The sequence below is a fragment of the Rhinoderma darwinii genome, chromosome 3 (assembly GCF_050947455.1).
Source record: "Rhinoderma darwinii isolate aRhiDar2 chromosome 3, aRhiDar2.hap1, whole genome shotgun sequence".
NCBI classification, from domain to species: Eukaryota; Metazoa; Chordata; class Amphibia; order Anura; family Rhinodermatidae; genus Rhinoderma; species Rhinoderma darwinii.
Window position 1 is genome coordinate 145,274,845 of NC_134689.1, and position 5,529 is coordinate 145,280,373.

Below are 5,529 nucleotides of genomic sequence, written 5' to 3' on the forward strand. Positions count from 1 at the left end.
TAAAAATGATAATAAAGAATGTTATTTACATGATGACAGTGGTCACCCCAGCCCTAGAATACCATTTCCAGCTCGTAAACTAAGTTTCCATTATGAAGTCATCATTTGATTTGGAATTTCATGTAGGCCTTACTTTATATGTCTCACATTGCCCTGTAAAATGACTACAGTGTACTAAGAACATTAAGCCCCATACAGAGGACCAGATGTTTTAGTCTTTACATCACAGTCAACTCAAGCTAGAATGAACTCACTACATCATATAATTTCTTATTTTCCATAGTCCCAAATGGTTTACAACACAAAGCCCTTGATTGTTTTAGGTTTCTATGAATTTGGGTTATGTGTGTGTGGGTAGTGGAATTAGTCTAAAGGGAACATAGACAACACATATTAACTTGTTCAAATCAGGTATGATTTCTCAAATGTATTCACATGTTATGACTTTTCCAATATGAACATTCATCTGGATAACATTTTCAATAAGTATGTTATGTTCTAGTATAAAGGATCAAAGGGCATTCAAACAGCTGTTTCTGGTGTATGACTCTAAAACCTGGAATAGACAATGATAATTTTTGCCCTCCAGCTATACCCTTAGATAAAGATTTTTTTTTAATCATAGCTTTAAACTTGTTGTGTCCATTAAATCGTCATTGTTAGTAAAGTAATATATACATTTTATTGTTTAAATACTGTAAATATATATATATATATATATATATACACACAGTATTTACAGTATATATAGAATATATATAGAGGAGAGATAGAGAAAGAAAGAAAGAAAAAGATAGATAGGTAGTATTAATAGGTGGTGTTTTCTAAGACTCCACGATAGACAGCTAAAAATGACTAAAATTTCAAAACAAAGATATAGAAACAAGAAAGACTAATTAGATGTTAGCCAATACATAATTGAAGAACAGCACCCTTTATATATGGCATTAGCTTTCAGACTGACTATCCTGTTCATATTCTGTAAAAATAAGCTCTAAGTCTCACTGATACAATTTGAGTGTATCTGCTGCTACATAAATGATGCATATCTATTAAAGATCAACATCTCACAAAATGACTTACATAACCATTGTCACGTGAATGACAGTTCTACATATCATTTCAATTTACAAATATTTCCCTATACCTCCAAACCTGGACTCTCTCCAACAACAACTACTATAGATGAATTAAGAACAAACATCAATTACCATGCTTAAAATAATGAGGGTTGTAACTCCAAATCTTACAGTACTAGTTAGAATGTTGTGAAAAATTTACCTTATATTTGTGGAATGTAGATGTTCTTCCTTACACTATCTGATGCCTCTTAGGATTCACCTTAAAGTGGGAACTCTTGGCTTCTAGCAGAATGTTTTTGATCCTGTCCTTTGTGGTTTAACTGCCTCTTACATCAACTCTACTCTTGTTACACTCACAATCCGCTTCTTAAGCATATAATATACTCATCATAGCCATTAGCCATTGTTCCTCATCAGCTGATGTTTTAGGTTTAGGCTTACCTCTTTTTTCCTGACTGTTCAGTTGTTTTGTGTCACTCCCTGGTCAGACTATGACAGAAGCAAAATGCCGAAGTTTATGAATGCTGTCTGCCTAATATATATGCACCAGTGACTACAATAGTTAACCCACAAAGCAGCCTAGACATTTGAGCACCTAGGTGAACATGCTGGCCTCTTAAATTCATTGCTGCAGGGAGCCATGTGCTGATCAGCTTTATCATTCAGAATATGACACAATTTTAGGCATGCCACCATATTATAATCAAGTCTGGTTATAAATAAATAAAAATACACTGTATTGTACATATTTTATACATTATGTTTTTTAGTGAAATATCTGTATTTAGCCTTTAAAAACCATGTATGTTTTTTAAGATATTGGTGTTTTATTACGTTCAGTTCCTAAAATTGAGAAGTGCAAATCACATAACAGCAGGGTCAGACTGGGGTCCCCTGGGCCACGGGAGAAAATTATTCTGAGGGTCCATCCTTTATCTATACTGAACAAATGCATGTCCAATTCTTGTTGCATTGTAAAGTTTGTTGATATTATTGCACGCACAGGACATATACCGATCAGCAATAACATTAAAAGCACCTTCCTAATATTGTTAAGGTCCCCGTCATGCCACCAAAACAGCTCTGACTGGTCGAGGTGTGGAGACTTCTGAAGGTGTCCTGTGCTTTCTGGCCAAGACGTTAGCAGAGCCTTTAAGTCCTGTAAGTTGCAAGGTGGGGCATGGATCACACTTATTTTTCCATCACATCCCAACATGCTGGGATTGAGATCTGGAGTATTTAGAGGACATGTCAACACCTTAAAGTGTTCCTGAGACCATTCCAGAAATTGTTCTCAGTTTGGCAGGTGCATTATCCTGCTGAAAGTAGCCATTGCCATTCGGGCACAACATTGCCATGAAATAGTGTACTAGGACTGCAACAATGTTTACGTAGGTGGTACACGTCAAAGTAACATCCACATGAATGCCAGGACCTAAGGTTTAATAAAGCATCACGCTGCCTCTGCCAGCTTGCCTTCTTCCCATAGTGCATCCTGGTTTCATCTATTCCCCAGTTAAGCAATGCACACACACGGTCGTCCACATGTTGTAAAAGAAAACATGATTTATTAGACCAGGCCAACTTTTTCCATTGCTCCATGTTCTAGTTCTGATGCTCACACATGCCCTTTGTACGTGATCTCGACGATGGACAGCGGTCAGCATGGGAACTTTGACCGGTCAGCAAGTTGCCATGAAATCTGTGTTCTGACACCTTTCTATCATATCCAGTATTAACTTTTTCAGCAATTTGTGCTACAGTAGCTCTTCTGACGGATTGTACCAGACGGGCTAGCCTTCACTCACCACGTGCTTCAATTAGCCTTGTGCGCCATGACCCTGTCGCCAGTTCCTCGGTTGTACTATTTTGGACCACTTTTGGTAGGTACTAACCACTGCATAATGGGAACAGCCCAAAAGAGCTGCCGATTTGGGGATTCCCTGATCCAGTCATCTGGCCATAATATTTGTCCCTTGTCAAAGTCGCTCAGATCCTTATGCTTTCCCATTTTTTCTGCTTCCAATACATCAACTATAACTTCTATAACTGATTGTTCACTTGCTGCCTAATATATCCCACCTCTTGCAAAGGTGCCATTGTAACTAAATAGTCAATGGTTTTAATGTTATGGATGATCAATGTGTATCGATAAGGTCAAATAGGTTATTTTGTGAATCAACTAATAAGAAAATATACCATGTCAAGTCATTGGTTTCAAAATGGGTTGTCTTTGCTGAAAACTTGGGACCCATTATTGGTTCAGAGCCTGGGTCCATATCCTCTGGTATTCTGGTGGGCACATCTGACTGACACATTGGGTGCGAGGACCCACTGGGCTGTATCGCCTTGATGGTATAGAAGCTGGCCAACAGGGTACAAGTCAAAGTCAATAGTTCGGATAGGTGTACCTGTGGTACCTCTGACAGTAGCGAAGACAGGCTCGGGTGGGACCTTGGCAGCAGGCGGACACCAGATGTTGTGTAACCAGGAAGGCGTAGCGCAGAGCACGACTCGACTCCAACTCTAAACTACACTTAATTCTGGATAGCACGGGACACAGGATACAGGTAGCAGGAACGGGAACACTGGGAAGTAGTAAACACTAAGGAACCATTTGCAGAGACGAACATAGGTAAACGACAACAACACTTATGCAATGCAGGAAGGGCCAGGGCTCTTCTTATAGTCCAGGGTGCTCATGGGCTAATTTGGTTCTTTAATTCAGGTGTGCGTGCTGGCCCTTTAAGAGTGGGCACGAGTGTGCGCGTGCACCCTTCGGGACACAGCAGAGTGAAGCTGAAGTGAGCGCTGGCGTCTCCTGAGGAGGAGATTCGGGCCAGCGCTCAATGATCCGTGGCTGTGGTGAGTAAACCTAACGGCCCACGGCCATGGGTATTACACTGACCCTATGTCAGAGAATACAGCAATCCGCAATGAAGAAATCAGCAATCTCTGGTATTATCTAAAGTTTACATGATATTTTATTGCTTCATATCCCAAATTCAAGACATCATCCTGAAACAATAGTTAATGGCATAGCTTGCCGATTCAAGACCTTGATGCTCTCTTACTTATAGCAATGTTCAAAATGCATAAGCTCCTTATTTAACGATTGTTTCGGGATGATGACTTGAATCTGTGATATGAAGCAATAAAATATCATTCATAATTTGGATAATACCAGGGTGTGCTGACGTTTTTTTCATTAAGGATTGCCTTGTTTCTACCTACAGGGGGGAGCCGTGCACCTGTGGAATCCAATACTGGTCCGGATCCTGGATTGCTGAAGTCGGGTGAGCTGAATGCGGTTTTATTTTCTGTATCACTTATGAGAGAATAGGGCAATTTGTTTTTTTAAGCATACGTCTGGGTAAACCTTTAGGCAATCAGTGGTGGATCATCATTAGGGCGGTTCGGGTCGCAAGGCTCCCGGGGGTCCCATGGCTGCCTGAACCGCACATGACCGCACGGGCTCCCTCATGCCCGGTGGCGTCGCTAGCACCGGAGGGGGCCCTGGTGCTAGCGGCAGCCACATTCATTTGTATCTGAGTCTGGGGTCTGAATTAATTAATGGATCTGGTGTCTGAATTTATTTGTATTGCTACAAAGGCTGGGAATAACTGCAGAAGCGTGGGGCCAAAGATATCAACTTAGGAAATACAGGTGTTTATTAAAATAGACATGTCAGGAGAGGTGACAGGTCCTGTTTAATTGTGCCAGTGTAGTACTTTGTATTCAACGTTAGTTTAAGTACATGGAGTTTTGGTATAGCACAGAGACTCCATCGAGGCATTTTGTGCATTTTACGTGGCCCTCGTCACTTTGTGAAAAAGGGTATGTGGGTTACCATATGGGGATGGGCCAAAATTATTATATTTTACGCCAGAAATTATAGCGGAAATCGACACCATAGCCTCTACCTCTATGTACAGCATAGTGTGGTGTAGCAAGGAAGAGGCCTGTGCCAGTCGCAGTACCTTGCCCCCCATTTAGACTACCCACCCTTCCTTCCCCATCAAACAATGAAAAAAATAACAAAAATGTATGCTTACCTTACCACTCTTCTTCGCTTCTCCCCTCTGGTTCCCGTCAGGCTCCCTTGGCATGTTGTGACCCATACAAGGTACTGATGCCAGGAAGCGTCAGGACATTGGGTGTGAGGCAGCAAATAAAAGGCCCAGACGCTGTTTGGCGTCACAACATTGTATGAGCCGTGGCATGTTGGGGGAGCACAAGGGGACCCGGAGAGGACAAGCGAAGAGGAACGGTACATAGCATAATTTTTTTATTAAGAACGATAAGGGAAGAGTGGATGGTGCATGGCCGCGTTTGTTACATAGTTACATAGTTACATAGTTAGTACGGCTGAAAAAAGACACATGTCCATCAAGTTCAACCAAGGGAAGGGAAAAGGGAAGGAAAAATTTCTACACATAGAAGCTAA